Below are 17,124 nucleotides of genomic sequence, written 5' to 3'. Positions count from 1 at the left end.
CCACTAGATGTGTAGAATATATACAAAGTGATCTTAAATTAAGAAATTTCGGCATAGTTTTGTTGTTGTTTGAGTTATGTTTTGTACATTGGTGTCATTGTCAATCACCATGCATTTATATGGAGTGGGGCTACTGTTATCAAATGGACTTATCACGGACAGTCTAGCTCTACTATTTCATTTTACTATATGGGAGTTCGTTCTCCTTTCTTTTGGAGACTGATGGTTTCTCCCTCTTTTGTTTCTGTTTAAACTTTTGTATCAACAATGACATCCTTTTGTACCATGCTGCTAAATAATGATAATAAAAATGAATAAATAAAAAAAAAAAAAAAAAAATCTTGTTAAAGGATTTACATTGTACTTACATTAGCAATTTAAATATTTGAATTATACTGTGGTAGGCACACCTATCCTTAAACATTTTGGCGTTGAGGACAAGCTGTGTAAACATAGCAACCTGAAGAAATTACATTCCCACTGGGTTAGACAAGAGATAATGTATCAACATTTGTACATAAATTGTTGGATCCAAGTAGTGGTGATTGGTATATGTCGTGATATCAAATTAAAGGGACACTGAACCTAAATATTTAATTGACTGATTCAGATAGAGCATGATATTACAAATAATAAAAAATTACACATATTCTTTAAATGTTAGAATTCTCTAGCTAGATTTTGAATGCAAGAATGTAGGATTATAGGGCAGGCCATATTTGTTTATCAACTTTCGTTGTCCCTGCTGATTGATGGATACATTCATCCAACAATAAAGAAATGATGTCCAGACTTATTTTCGATTTAAAATTAATTCTAGCCATTTCTTTGTTTCAATAAAGATAGCAAGAGAATGAAGAATAATTCATAAGAGTAGGAAATTATAAATTTGATTAACATTGCATGCTCTATTTGAATCACAATAGAAACAATTTGCATTCAGTGTACCTTTAAGTATCTTATAATGTGGATTTTGAATGATACTTACAGCTGTGCCTGGGAAGGACAATCCGACACCCAGGACAATGAAGGTTGAGACAGGGGGGAGGGATGGGATGGGATTGGGTTGGGGAGGGATGGGATTAGGTTGGGGATGGATGAGCTGCTGCTCCGGGGTAGGCCGTACAGCTGGGGAGTGGTGAGTTGGGGTCTGGGCAGCTGGGGTAGCTGTACGGGCCAAAATACGGGGAGAGCGGCGAAGGGGGACGAAGGGGCGTTTTTTGGGAGGGACAGGATAGGAAAAATGGAAAGGGCCGGCAGGGGTCTGGGCTTGGACAGGGGTCTGGGCCTGGGCAGGGGACTGGGCAGGGGCGGAAAACAGATGACCAGAGGTGGAGGATCCATCTGAAATAAATAATACAAATATATTAACATCTCATACATCATGAAATCAAATCAACGCATTTCAAATTGATTATGTTTTCAATATACTTAGAAGTGTGTTTGAATTTCTAAACAATTATGACATGAGGATATGGTATGCATATAGGCACTCAGATGAATATCAATGACTGTCTGTACAATTATAACATTATTATTGTGGTTTGGCCTGGAATATGCATGTGACATAATGATGGCATGAATTAGAAATAAAAAAAAAAAAATCCAAGCATATTTTCATGCTGCCTGATATAGAAAGGGGGCAGTAGTGTATTTGAACAGACAAATAATATTCCTTTTTAAAGTGCAAAAGCTGTAGACTTTGAATGTCTTCAATAAAATGATTTCCAATAAAGCAACATGTTGGAAACATGATAGATATATTTCACATACCATCAGACTTCAAGGGAGCCTCTTCCTCCTCTGTCCCACATGTTAAATCAATCTCTGTAAAACATAACATGTTGTGTACACGTTAAGATCAGATATTATAACATATGTTACTGTTGCTCAAAGACACACATCAATGTTGCATTAAAGATATACACACCCAAAGTTATGATTTACATCATTTTGATGGAGCATACAAATGACATTAGATTTGTTATTCTCAATGATTCAGATTTTAGATTTATTGTTTGTATTAATTTTAACATCATAGAAGCATAGTACATAGAACATTTAAGATTTCTCATGTGTGTATCACTTGATGACTGTTGTCAAAAATGAACATGGAAACAAACATATGCTATACATCTTCTGAATAACAAAGGTGTAGACTAAGAAAGTTTTAATTATTAATCTTTCAATATTCCTAGAAAATTAATATATAATCAGAGGAGTAAATTATATGTTTGTTTAAAATGTTATGCTTCATCAGAATCATGCTCATAATATTGATTACCAATACACCTTCAATGACATATAAATGAGTCAATGGACTTACCAGAAGACCGCAAAGGCAGCTCTGTGTCAGTGCTGGATTCCTCTGGGCTCCCCACACCAACTCTCTCTATGAATGATATAGATATATATTAGTGAACACATTTGGGATAGCACTAAATCACATCTGTAGCGATTTTTAAGAATAATCAACTTGAAAATGTGAAGAATAGAGCAGTCATTATCCAAAAAAATGCTTGATTGAATCAAGGGGATTCTGTTAAAAATGATGTATTGAACATATGTTTAATTTCTGACTATATTAGATATCAAACTCATCTCATACGATGCTATTGCATATCTAAATATACCCATTGAGCAATGTTCTTCAAAGAATACACACAAACCACATTTTGAATAACAGCTGTTGACAAATATAAACAAAGACATGTGGCACATCGAGCCATTTGTGCAATGTACAGTAATCTTGTTTAGGACACAACACATATTGATCACAATACCAAACCAAATTGATTAGTACAAATATGTAATCATGGTGCTGTTAGAGTATGCTTATATCTATAAAGTAACTCCAACAGTGAATATGTGAATTATATATCAATATTGTCTAATCCAAAGAATGTAAAGATTAATGAATCTATTGTTTATTAAAGGGACACTGACATGATTTATTTCAATCATTGATTTCACTGTTCAAACTGTTCCAAATTATTTAACATTGACTCCTATTATAATTTGAATGTTGCTACATTTTAATCTTAAAGGCAGATAAGCAATATTGGATTCAATAAATATTGTTTGTTGCAGGTATCCACCAATCATCAATAAAAACCCAGGTTGGTCAACCAAAATTGAGCTGCAGATAAACATACATTCTTGATTTTAAAATACATTTAGCTATAGAATATTTCACATATGATTATAGTATTATATTTAAATGTTGATTAATATTGCATGCTCTATCTGAATGACAACATTAATAATTTTAGCTCAGTGTCCCTTTAATATAAAAATATATTGATTTGACAATGTTGGTGTTAATGAATTCTCTACTCCATATGTTGATGTAATGAATGGGATTGAGCATGCAATTCCAATCTAATATGTTATTTGAGGATATCCTAAGAATTATTTAATTTTCATCTATTAAAGGGACATGAAGCTCTAAATGTGTAATTGTATACTTTTTGAAACTATGTACTAATGTTATCTGAACACATGATTTTAACTTTTGTCAAAATGCCAATTTATGCATAAAAAAACAGCCGGATAATACCAGTAATGCATTGTTTAACCTAAACCAAAATCCATTTTTTTTTAGAAGAACTAAAACAATAGACTGAACCAATGTAGCTCATAAAATGTTTAAACAAAACAATAAAATAACGTTTAAAAATCAGTCTATGTAAAATTTAGTTGGCATGTCCCTTAAATGACGTGATCAATTTCAAAAATGGAATATATATTTTTAAAATCAAAACATATGCAAAAGTGTGTGTATTTTTTAAAAATGTATACAAATAAGATTAAGCAATACACAAGGGAAGAATATAAATTGGACATTCAAAGAATCTTACATTAAAATTAAGACATCCAGAATAGATGGGATATCTTAAATTCCAAACAAAATCAGAGTAGTCTTACAATGTAATCCTACATTTTTGTTTTATTTATTCTTATTTGCAAATATTTAAAAAATCCATTTTGCAGATACATATAAATATTGAACAATGTGGATTTAGTATGTAATGTTCTGTCCATGTTTCTAAATGTCAATTAAAATGAGACATACCATACTGTGACAAGCCCTTGCTTGAGGATCCAGCACCAACATCCAGATCTGTAATATATTAAATAAGGATTGGATATCATTAATACAAATCATGCCATGTTTAAAATCTTTACATTATTAGAAAATCAATTAAAAACTATTAATCCTTTGGTAGTCCCATGAGTTAATTGTTTCCTCAGTTAAATTCCTGATAAATATATCCTGTACTCTTATTTTCAATCAGTTGTGTTGTTTACTGTAGCTTTAATTATTTTTTTGTGTTATTTCATTCTCATCAATTGATGGGCATATGTTATAATTTATTTTGATTCTGCTTTTTCTTTTTTTTTATTATGTATAATATTGAAAATAAGAATACTGTATTCTTCACATATATAATAATTCACATTTCATTTTGACCAACATGTGTCAAGCAATGCCACTTACAGCAAACCCATTTTAACGTGTATGAGCAATTCCATTTTCGCGATCATTGCGCAATGATTCCAAGCGGAATTACGCATCCGTCATTTGACCAACATGTATAAAGCAATGCCACTTACAGCAAACCCATGTTAACGTGTATGCACAATTCCATTTTCGCGATCATTGCGCAATGATTCCAAGCGGAATTACGCATCCGTCATTTGACCAACATGTATAAAGCAATGCCACTTACAGCAAACCCATGTTAACGTGTATGCGCAATTCCATTTTCGCGATCATTGCCCAATGATTCCAAGCGGAATTACGCATCCGTCATTTGACCAACATGTATAAAGTAATGCCACTTACAGCAAACTCATGTTAACGTGTATGCGCAATTCAATTTTCGCTCTGTGACGCATATTCTGTAGAGCGCAAGAAACATCATTCCTATTTCATGTGTCACTAATCTAAAATCAGATCTCTAAACATCATATGTAGTGTATGTTGTGAGATCTGTATAGGTTTAGTATCTGACTATATACACATTTTCTAAAATTCAAATCCAATATTAAGTTATTATATGAAGTTGGATAGTTACCTGGTTCAGATTCTCTTTCATCTCCTCCCAGGCCACCGGACGGAGAAGCAGCTGCCCTGGCCCCCGTGTCAGGACTTTCAGATCCCGCAGCTGGGAGGGAAGAAGAGGAGGCTGAGGATGGCGAGGATCTAAATCTTTTGGGGACCCGGAGATTGAGGAGCTCGCATAAAGTCACCTCATAAGGGAGTAGGTATAGTTTCCGCGGGGCCTTTCTTTGGCCCCCTCTTTTACGGGCTTGTACCCAGTCCCTTATGAGGTTGACTTTTTTTGTCAAGCGCAATCTCATATCTGCGAATCTCCTCATGATTTGATCCTGGCTCCTCTGGACGTCACACACCAATTGAACCGCATTGGTGATAGACTCCCAGAGGGCCTTCTTATCAGGCGCATCTGTCGACCTCCTCTTGTTCCCAAACAGCTGGGGATAAAAGTCCTTGACGGCGTAGACCAGTGCAGCGCTCTCCTGCTTGGTGAACCTGGGAGGTGACATGCCTGCTGGGTTGTAGAAAATATTTGGGTATATGATATATACTGCCTGCAGGCATTAGAGAACTGACAAAGATGGCAACGTGTAATGGACTTTTATATGGTGAAGTAAACATGAGATGCACCATGGGACAAGTTATCTGTACATCTGATTGGATAAAAGTTTGAAATATTGTTAGAATGTCTGTGAGACCATCCTGACTCAAGTTGTGTTTGTGTGATGAACTCGGATTGGCCGTTCCTTAATGTTTCATATCTTAGTAACTTCCTTACACATACCTTCTGGTGGTGCTGTTACTTCATTTTTCATGTAGACTTATTTGTAACTCATGGGCCTGTCATGCGGATATGTGTGACGCAGATTTAATATCCGTGATCCGTTAAATATTAATGTTTAAATTCTCTTTAAAATCTAATACTGTCACATTATTAAATGTTGTATACATTTTTCGGTTTAATAACGGTCTGTTTCTTTAATACAAATACACATTTAATATTGTATGTCTTTATTGTTCATAAAATCAATTTGTTGACTTATTGTGAAGTATTGACATTGCTCTATTAAATGTATTTTATAATGCACATTGATTGTGTGCTATTGCGTGACATTAGACTCTAATGTTTAAAGATGCAAATCTGTTGTTTCAAGATCCGTTTCCCACGCAATATTTCTGAATGTTCAAATTCAGGTTATAATGTCAGTAACTTGGATAATCTGTTTATAAATGTTAAACTACAGGTTTGTTTGTTATTAGTAAATAAACCTCGAGCTTGTATTTGTCTGAACTGCTCATATATGTTATTGTGCAATGGCGTCTTTATTTTTAAATAGACATTACAAACAAACAATTGTATCAAATGATCTGTAGAGATAGAAAATTGTTTAGACTTTAAAATGTAACTCAATTTATCTTAGTATTTAGATATCCTCAACAGAAGAAATTTAAATGCACATGGTTAAGCCAATCACATAAGGCATCTCTGTGCATCCACCAATCTTCATCTACTGAGCCTATCTCGATATGCTTTTCAAGCAAAGTATGTCAAGATAAGAAGAGAAGTAAATACACTCTTTAAATCTCTTAAACGGACACTGTCCAAACAAATTTAGCGTTCGTGATTCAGATTGAGCATGAAATGTTAAGCAACTTTATAATTTAATCCGATTCTCAAATGTTAAGAATTATCTTGTAATCTTTCTTTGCAAATCAATAATGATATTTTAGATTACGGACAATTTTGGAAAAAAACCTGGGTTGTCCTTGATGATTGTTGGATCAGTTAATCCAACCAAAAAAAACAAGTTCCGTCCAGAGTACTGAAGCAAATAAATTATCTATTTAATGCCTTATTTTTAAAGTAATGATAGCAACATCACGAGGAACATTGATAATATGAGACAATTTTTAAAGTTGCTTAAAATAGAATACTCATTCAGAATGTATAAATCATTAATGTTTTAACTGTCTCCCTTTAAGTATATTTCTTTCATGTAATTAGCAAGAGTCCATGAGCTAGTGACGTATGGGATATACATTCCTACCAGGAGGGGCAAAGTTTCCCAAACCTCAAAATGCCTATAAATACACCCCTCACCACACCCACAAATCAGTTTTACAAACTTTGCCTCCTATGGAGGTGGTGAAGTAAGTTTGTGCTAGATTCTACGTTGATATGCGCTCCGCAGCAGGTTGGAGCCCGGTTTTCCTCTCAGCGTGCAGTGAATGTCAGAGGGATGTGAGGAGAGTATTGCCTATTTGAATGCAGTGATCTCCTTCTACGGGGTCTATTTCATAGGTTCTCTGTTATCGGTCGTAGAGATTCATCTCTTACCTCCCTTTTCAGATCGACGATATACTCTTATATATACCATTTCCTCTACTGATTCTCGTTTCAGTACTGGTTTGGCTTTCTACTACATGTAGATGAGTGTCCTGGGGTAAATCAGTCTTATTTTCTGTGACACTCTAAGCTATGGTTGGGCACTTTTTATATAAAGTTCTAAATATATGTATTCAAACATTTATTTGCCTTGACTCAGGATGTTCAACATTCCTTATTTCAGACAGTCAGTTTCATATTTGGGATAATGCATATGAATAATTCATTTTTTTCTTACCTTAAAAATTTGACTTTCCCTGTGGGCTGTTAGGCTTGCGGGGGCTGAAAATGCTTCATTTTATTGCGTCATTCTTGGCGCAGACTTTTTTGGCGCAAAAATTATTTTCTGTTTCCGGCGTCATACGTGTCGCCGGAAGTTGCGTCATTTTTGACGTTCTTTTGCGCCAAAAGTGTCGGCGTTCCGGATGTGGCGTCATTTTTGGCGCCAAAAGCATTTAGGCGCCAAATAATGTGGGCATCTTTTTTGGCACGAAAAAATATGGGCGTCACTTTTGTCTCCACATTATTTAAGTCTCATTGATTTTTTGCTTCTGGTTGCTAGAAGCTTATTCTCTGGCATTTTTTTCCCATTCCTGAAACTGTCATTTAAGGAATTTGATCAATGTTGCTTTATATGTTGTTTTTTCTATTACATATTGCAAGATGTCCCACGTTGAAGCTGAGTCAGAAGATATTTCTAGAATATCCCTGCCTGGGGCTGGAGCTACCAAAGCTAAGTGTATCTACTGTAAACTTATGGTATCTGTTCCTCCAGCTGTGTTGTTTGTACTGTTTTGTAATGACAAACTGTTTATGCAGATAATATTTCCTTTAAGTACTGTTACATTACCTGTTGCTGTTCTGTCAACATCTAATACTCAGAGTGTTCCTGATAACATAAGAGATTTTGTTTTTAAATCCATTAAGAAGGCTATGTCTGTTATTCCTCCTTCTAGTAAATGTAAAAAGTCTTTTAAAACTTCTCATTTTTCAGATGAATTTTTAAATGAACATCATCATTCTGATTCTGATAATGGTTCTTCTGGTTCAGAGGATTCTGTCTCAGAGGTTGATGCTGATAAATCTTCATATTTATTTAAAATGAAATTTATTTGTTCTTTACTTAAAGAAGTCCTAATTGCATTAGAAATTGAGGATTCTGGTCCTCTTGATACTAAATCTAAACGTTTAGATAAGGTTTTTAAATCTCCTGTAGTTATTCCAGAAGTTTTTTCCTGTCCCTAGTGCTATTTCTGAAGTAATTTCCAGGGAATGGAATAATTTGGGTAATTCATTTACTCCTTCTAAACGTTTTAAGCAATTATATCCTGTGCCATCTGACAGATTAGAGTTTTGGGACTAAATCCCTAAAGTTGATGGGGCTGTCTCTACTCTTGTTAAGCGTACTATTCCTACGGCAGATGGTACTTCCTTAAGGATCCTTTAGATAGGAAAATTGAGTCCTTTCTAAGAAAAGCTTACTTGTGTTCAGGTAATCTTCTTAGACCTGCTATATCTTTAGCGGATGTTGCTGCAGCTTCATCTTTTGGTTAGAAGCTTTAGCGCAACAAGTAACAGATCATAATTCTCATAGCATTTTTATTCTTCAACATGCTAATAATTTTATTTGTAATGCCATCTTTGATATCATTAGAGTTGATGTCAGGTATATGTCTCTAGCTATTTTAGCTAGAAGAGCTTTATGGCTTAAGATTTGGAATGCTGTTATGTCTTCTAAGTCTACTCTGCTTTCCCTTTCTTTCCAGGGTAATGATCGTTTTTATTCCTTTTGTCACAACAAGGAACAAAAACCTGATCCTTCATCCTCAGGAGCGGTATCAGTTTGGAAACCATCTCCAGTCTGGAATAAATCCAAGCCTTTTAGAAAATCAAAGCCAGCTCCTAAGTCCACATGAAGGTGCGGCCCTCATTCCAGCTCAGCTGGTAGGGGGCAGATTACGTTTTTTCTAAGAAATTTGGATCAATTCCGTTCACAATCTTTGGATTCAGAACATTTTTTCAGAAGGGTACAGAATTGGCTTCAAGATAAGGCCTCCTGCAAAGAGATTTTTTCTTTCCCATGTCCCAGTAAACCCAGCGAAGGCTCAAGCATTTCTGAAATATGTTTCAGATCTAGAGTTGACTGGAGTAATTTTGCCAGTTCCAGTTCTGGAACAGGGACTGGGGTTTTTATTCAAATCTCTTCATTGTACCAAAGAAGGAAAATTCCTTCAGACCAGTTCTGGATCTAAAAATATTGAATAGTTATGTAAGGATACCAACATTCAAAATGGTAACTGTAAGGACTATCCTGCCTTTTGTTTAACAAGGGCATTATATGTCTACTATAGTTTTACAGGATGCATATCTGCATATTCCGATTCATCCAAATCACAATCAGTTTCTGAGATTCTCTTTCCTAGATAAGCATTACCAGTTTGTGGCTAGCTACAGCTCCAAGAATTTTTTACGAAGGTTCTCGGTGCCCTTCTGTCTGTAATCAGAGAACAGGGTATTATGGTATTCCTTATTTGGACGATATCTTGGTACTTGCTCAGTCTTCATATTTAGCAGAATCTCATTCAAATCGACTTGTGTTGTTTCTTCAACATCATGGTTGGAGGATCAATTTACCAAAAAGTTCATTGATTCCTCAGACTTAGGTAACCTTTTTAGGTTTTCAGATATATTCAGTATCCATGACTCTATCTTTGATAGACATGAGACATCTAAAGTTGATATCAGCTTGTCGAAACCTTCAGTCACAATCTTTCCCTTCGGTAGCCTTATGCATGGAAATTCTAGGTCTTATGACTGCGGCATCGGACGCGATCCCCTTTGCTCGTTTTCACATGCGGCCTCTTCAGCTCTGTATGCTGAACCAGTGGTGCAGGGATTACACAAAGATATCTCAATTAATATCTTTAAAACCGATTGTACGACACTCTCTGACGTGGTGGACAGATCACCATCGTTTAGTTCAGGGGGCTTCTTTTGTTCTTCGGACCTGGACTGTAATTTCAACAGATGCAAGTCTTACAGGTTGGGGAGCTGTGTGGGGGTCTCTGACAGCACAAGGGGTTTGGGAATCTCAGGAGGTGAGATTACCGATCAATATTTTGGAACTCCGTGCAATTTTCAGAGCTCTTCAGTCTTGGCCTCTTCTGAAGAGAGAATCGTTCATTTGTTTTCAGACAGACAATGTCACAACTGTGGCATACATCAATCATCAAGGAGGGACTCACAGTCCTCTGGCTATGAAAGAAGTATCTCGAATTCTGGTTTGGGCGGAATCCAGCTCCTGTCTAATCTCTGCGGTTCATATTCCAGGAATAGACAATTGGGAAGCGGATTATCTCAGTCGCCAAACGTTGCATCCGGGCGAATGGTCTCTTCACCCAGAGGTATTTCTTCAGATTGTTCAAATGTGGGAACTTCCAGAAATAGATCTGATGGCTTCTCATCTAAACAAGAAACTTCCCAGGTATCTGTCCAGATCCCGGGATCCTCAGGCGGAGGCAGTGGATGCATTATTACTTCCTTGGAAGTATCATCCTGCCTATATCTTTCCGCCTCTAGTTCTTCTTCCAAGAGTAATCTCCAAGATTCTGAAGGAATGCTCGTTTGTTCTGCTGGTAGCTCCAGCATGGTCTCACAGGTTTTGGTATGCGGATCTTGTCTGGATGGCCTCTTGCCAACCGTGGACTCTTCCGTTAAGACCAGACCTTCTGTCGCAAGGTCCTTTTTTCCATCAGGATCTCAAATTCTTAAATTTAAAGGTATGGAGATTGAACGCTTGATTCTTGGTCAAAGAGGTTTCTCTGACTCTGTGATTAATTCTATGTTACAGGCTCGTAATTCTGTATCTAGAGAGATATATTATAGAGTCTGGAAGACTTATATTTCTTGGTGTCTTTCTCATCATTTTTCCTGGCATTCTTTTAGAATTCCGAGAATTTTACAGTTTCTTCAGGATGGTTTAGATAAAGGTTTGTCCGCAAGTTCCTTGAAAGGTCAAATCTCTGCTCTTTCTGTTCTTTTTCACAGAAAGATTGCTAATCTTCCTGATATTCATTGTTTTGTACAAGCCTTGGTTCGTATAAAACCTGTCATTAAGTTTGAATTTGGTTCTGGGGGCTCTTCAAGCTCCTCCGTTTGAACCTATGCATTCATTGGACATTAAATTACTTTCTTGGAAAGTTTTGTTCCTTTTGGCCATCTCTTCTGCCAGAAGAGTCTCTGAATTGTCTGCTCTTTCTTGTGAGTCTCCTTTTCTGATTTTTCATCAGGATAAGGCAGTGTTGCGAACTTCTTTTGAATTTTTACCTAAGGTTGTGAATTCCAACAACATTAGTAGAGAAATTGTAGTTCCTTCATTATGCCCTAATCCTAAGAATTCTAAGGAGAACTCATTGCATTCTTTGGATGTTGTTAGAGCTTTGGAATATTATGTTGCAGCTACTAAGACTTTCCGAAAGACTTCTAGTCTATTTGTCATCTTTTCCGGTTCTAGAAAAGGCCAGAAAGCTTCTGCCATTTCTTTGGCATCTTGGTTGAAATCTTTAATTCATCATGCCTATGTTGAGTCGAGTAAAACTCCGCCTCAGAGGATTACAGCTCATTCTACTAGGTCAGTTTCTACTTCCTGGGCGTTTAGGAATGAAGCTTCGGTTGATCAAATTTGCAAAGCAGCAACTTGGTCTTCTTTGCATACTTTTTCTAAATTCTACCATTTTGATGTGTTTTCTTCTTCTGAAGCAGTTTTTGGTAGAAAAGTACATAGCAGCTGTTTCAGTTTGAATCTTCTGCTTATGTTTTCATTTAAACTTTATTTTGGGTGTGGATTATTTTCAGCAGGAATTGGCTGTCTTTATTTTATCCCTCCCTCTCTAGTGACTCTTGCGTGGAAAGATCCACATCTTGGGTAGTCATTATCCCATACGTCACTAGCTCATGGACTCTTGCTAATTACATGAAAGAAAACATAATTTATGTAAGAACTTACCTGATAAATTCATTTCTTTCATATTAGCAAGAGTCCATGAGGCCCACCCTTTTTTGTGGTGGTTATGATTTTTTTGTATAAAGCACAATTATTCCAATTCCTTATTTTTTATGCTTTCACACTTTTTTCTTATCACCCCACTTCTTGGCTATTCGTTAAACTGATTTGTGGGTGTGGTGAGGGGTGTATTTATAGGCATTTTGAGGTTTGGGAAACTTTGCCCCTCCTGGTAGGAATGCATATCCCATACGTCACTAGCTCATGGACTCTTGCTAATATGAAAGAAATGAATTTATCAGGTAAGTTCTTACATAAATTATGTTTTTGAGTTCATGTCCCTTTAAAGAGACATTTCACAATAATGCTTGAAAAATCATAAACCTAGGCACCTTCCTTTTGCTAAATTTGTATAACATATGAGTAAAGAATATTTAGATTAACTTCTGGATTGTTTTACACACTGACTGAAATATATATTGTAATGGATGTATTTCGCAGTCTTCAGCTTAGAGGGACATTAAGCTATATGTTATGTATGCATTTTGGATAAGATTATAATATTTGAACAACTTAATATGTTTTGGTATTCAATCATTAGATTGTATTTATATATATTCTTGTATTAAATACATATCTACATAGGCTATTTTGATGATGATTGTTGGTTGCACATAGATGCCTTATGTAATTGACTAAGATATGTGCATTGATGTATATTTTTCGAAGTATATTTAAAGACTGAAAGTAATTCTATAGTACTTTCTAAATATGTTTAAATTCTTTTATGATTTTTTAAAAATCAAGACACAATATACTTTGTGAATGTCCCTTTAAGGACCAAAACATTTTGAATGTTGATTTAACATTGTCAAAAGAAACTAAAGGGGAATGAAAATTATATATAGATATGTGATGTCTAACCCAAGAGGTAAGATTTTCAAAACTACATAATATTAATAACTATAGTTAAATGTCCCTTTAAATGACTCCACTAGAAAATAAAATCTATTAACATGGCATCCAATAACTAGCTTGTGAAAAATATGAAGCCTACCATTTATAAATGTAAAAATTTATAAATTTAATAAAATAATGTTTTGAGATACCTAAGGAAGATACAAGATCTTATAAAATTAATTTTACATTCAACAACACTGTCACTTTAATGTAAGTGAACCACTTCCCCTTCTTAAAAGTGAAACAAAATAATTTATGTAAAATTTTGACTACATATCCGAAATTATTTTAACATCTAAGAATTTCAAAAGAAAAGCATTGATGGATCTCACTCCCCAATTAATTTAAAAAAGATAGTTTAATTTAATATTCTCTGAATCAGTGGATTTTCCAAAATTAATGCATTATTTGATTTTATGCATGTGCTTGTCAAATAGACAACTACCAGTCATGGGAGTCAAATTGTTTTTTATTAACAGATTATATGGATATTTATTATAATCTGTTCAAAAGAGTGTATTTAATAATAAAATGTTGATTATTACCATTTAAAAACTAAAAAGTTTTTGAAACAAAAACAAAAAAATATTCCTGGAAGTCATCAGATGACAATCTGAAATTAAAAAACAAAATTTTACAAAGTTAATACACACGTTGTCAAATATTCATAAAATACATTTACAATCATCTTGTGTCTATGCTCTAACTTTGTTCAACATTTTATCAAGATATTTAGGATTTAAATTTAAAAATAAATAAAATAAAACATACACGATTATATTGTGTAATAAAAATTAAATTAAATATATAATAATGTATATCACATTCCAATAATAAATATATATGTATGCTGAACATAAATGTAATATTTCATGTCCATTCAAATACCTCTATATCAACTATAATATGTATTCCTTTTTCTGATTGTGATCCCTAAATATCTAATTATGAACTAAATATGACTAATGTATGTAAGCTACTAATATTCAACATTCTACCTGTGATTCTTAACTAGCATGCATTGGTACACCAACATGGATAATGCATGGTCTTTGAAAGTCAATTCCGGGGTAAACAGTTGATCTTCAATAGGTGTCTTATTCATCAGTTCATAAAATAGAGGACTGAAATACCATCTAAAAAAGTAAAATCATCTAAGTGTCTGATTGTGATCCCTAAATATCTAATTATGAACTAAACTAATGTATGTAAGCTACTAATATTCAACATTCTTCCTGTGATTCTTAACTAGCATGCATTGGTACACCAACCTGGATAATGCATGGTCTTTGAAAGTCAATTCAGGGGTAAACAGTTGATCTTCAATAGGTGCCTTATTCATCATTTCAAAAATAGAGGACTGTGAAATACCATCTAAAAATTAGAAAATATTCTAAGTGTCTCCAATAGGATGCCTCCACAGCCTTATTCTATCAAATAGTTGGCACTTACCATGTGAACATGTCTTTGTATGTTTTTCAAGGTCAGCAGATTGGAAAGATAATGCCAGACATGATCCCATTGGTATACTTCAATTTCAATCTTGGCTTTTTCCACTGTCAGTCTGGGCAATCTTCACTGCCAGGCTTCTAATTCTTCCCTTTCAGTCTTTAGATTAAGTCAGCTCCCTGATGGCAGAAAAAGTTTAATAAAAATTACTACAAGTGTGTGAATCAGTTCTGTACCCCTCTACCATCCCCCATTTCAGAATAAATTTCTGTCACTAGCTTACTAAGCGTGTGTAGCATCTTGTGTTATGTTCTATCAAGTGTGAAGATGAGTCATATTGAGCAGAACGAACCTCTAATGTGTGACATTGAACCATAGTCATGCTAGAGGATAGTTATGCTAGAGGATCCCTTTCTGAGTATTTACATTTTAAGTAATGTGTAAACTAAATACTAGTTTTGAAAATGTATGCCATATGATGTATTTGTGTACAATTCATGCCAGCAACAGTCCATACATTTATTCTTACCAGCTGATGTCCTCTTTAAAAACCAGGTGGCAAAGACTCGCTACAGGACCCAATGCCCAGAGCATCACCTATATTAATAAATGAAACCCTTTTTTAGCATTTGATGAAAAATCCTAACCTGTTTGCACAATTCTCTACTTGTCATTTCCCTAGAGTTCACATCTATTGACAATACTCCAGTCTAACTTCTATTATTTACCGTCTAAAGTGGCGGTTGATGATGTCTGCTCTGACATTGAGCCCCTCGTCCCGGAATGGCCCCTCTAGAACAGGATCATCCTCCTCATCTCTGAGGAGGTTTCGTTGCGCCTGGACGCCCTGCAGCATCCCAGCCCACTGTGCAATATTATGCAAGACACTACAGGCTATAACGATCTTTGCCACCTTCTTTGGGTTGTACTGGAGGGCTCCTCCCAACCTGTCCAAGCACCTGAACCTCATCTTCAGGAGCCCGAACATCCATTCAACCACCGCCCTGGTTCTCTTATGAGCCCAATTGTAGCGCTCCTCCGACACATCAGTCGGGCTACGCAAGGGGGTAAGAAGCCAAGGCCGGCTCATGTACCCAGAATCACCTATAAATTATGAACAGAACATAATTCAAACTGAATCCTCAAAATAGTATGTTGAGTCCAATAAAACTTTTTGTACACGATAATCCACTAACAAATGTTTTTTTTTTAAAATAATAATCTAGTTCTCTATCTTCCCATTTCAGCTAAGACATGCTACATATGCGTATTTCTCCTAAGCCACACCTTGTGTAAAATTGAAACTAAATGGTTACATTGCATTCTCTATCTGAGCATTTAAGGTAAGACATGCTACATATCTGCATTGAACTAAAACTAGACATTAGCGGAAAGAGACAATGACATGGTTAAATTGCATTAGCTAATATCTTCCCATTTCAGCTAAGACATGCTACATATGCGTATTTCTCCTAAACCACACCTTGTGTAAAATGGAAACGAAATGGTTACATTGCATTCTCTATCTGAGCATTTAAGGTAAGACATGCTACATATCTGCATTGAACTAAAAGTAGACATTAGCGGAAAGAGACAATGACATGGTTAAATTGCATTAGCTAATATCTTCCCATTTCAGCTAAGACATGCTACATATGCGTATTTCTCCTAAACCAGACCTTGTGTAAAATGGAAACGAAATGGTTACATTGCATTCTCTATCTGAGCATTTAAGGTAAGACATGCTACATATCTACATTGAACTAAAACTAGACATTAGCGGAAAGAGACAATGACATGGTTAAATTGCATTAGCTAATATCTTCCCATTTCAGCTAAGACATGCTACATATGCGTATTTCTCCTAAACCACACCTTGTGTAAAATTGAAACTAAATGGTTACATTGCATTCTCTATCTGAGCATTTAAGGTAAGACATGCTACATATCTGCATTGAACTAAAACTAGACATTAGCGGAAAGAGACAATGACATGGTTAAATTGCATTAGCTAATATCTTCCCATTTCAGCTAAGACATGCTACATATGCGTATTTCTCCTAAACCAGACCTTGTGTAAAATTGAAACTAAATGGTTACATTGCATTCTCTATCTGAGCATTTAAGGTAAGACATGCTACATATCTGCATTGAACTAAAACTAGACATTAGCGGAAAGAGACAATGACATGGTTAAATTGCATTAGCTAATATCTTCCCATTTCAGCTAAGACATGCTACATATGCGTATTTCTCCTAAACCAA

This window comes from Bombina bombina, chromosome 6 (genome assembly GCF_027579735.1).
Source record: "Bombina bombina isolate aBomBom1 chromosome 6, aBomBom1.pri, whole genome shotgun sequence".
In the NCBI taxonomy this organism is placed as follows: Eukaryota; Metazoa; Chordata; class Amphibia; order Anura; family Bombinatoridae; genus Bombina; species Bombina bombina.
This window is presented reverse-complemented; position numbering follows the sequence as displayed.